This window comes from Alligator sinensis, unplaced genomic scaffold (assembly GCF_000455745.1).
Source record: "Alligator sinensis unplaced genomic scaffold, ASM45574v1 scaffold19_1, whole genome shotgun sequence".
NCBI lineage: Eukaryota > Metazoa > Chordata > Crocodylia > Alligatoridae > Alligator > Alligator sinensis.
Window position 1 is genome coordinate 1,148,020 of NW_005841916.1, and position 544 is coordinate 1,148,563.

Genomic DNA, 544 nt, shown 5'->3' on the forward strand with positions numbered 1-544 from the left:
CGCCCCCCCCCCCCCCCCCCCCCCCCCCACATAGCCACAGCTGCCTGCAGGAGCTCCCTGCTCACCACCGCCATGCCCCCTCCACCAACACTGCCACCTGCGGGCAGTCACTGTGCCCCTCCAGCCTCTGAGGGCATGCATCGTACATGTCAGTGGGTATATCTACATGTGCATTAATGTGCCTTTTCTAATGAGCATTAAATTTAGTACCTCCAATGTGAGGGCACCTATACACAAGCACAGAGGCTGCTCCAATGTACTGGAATTTCAGAGCTTTGGAGCAGACTTGATTAATCAAGTCTGCTGGAATGTAGCAATTACTGCGCTCCAGCAGCCTCCTGCATCTCATGTATCAGTGTCTCTGCACTTAAAAATGGCAGTGGGGGTGCGTGAACTAATGCTCATTAGACGAGCTTTGATTCAAGCACCCCCGCTGCCATTTTTAAGAGTGGGGACACTGCTACATGAGATGCAGTGGCGCTTTAATTAGAGTGGCTCTGAGAGCCACTCTAATTAAAGTGCTGCCCCTTCCACCCCCAAAGCA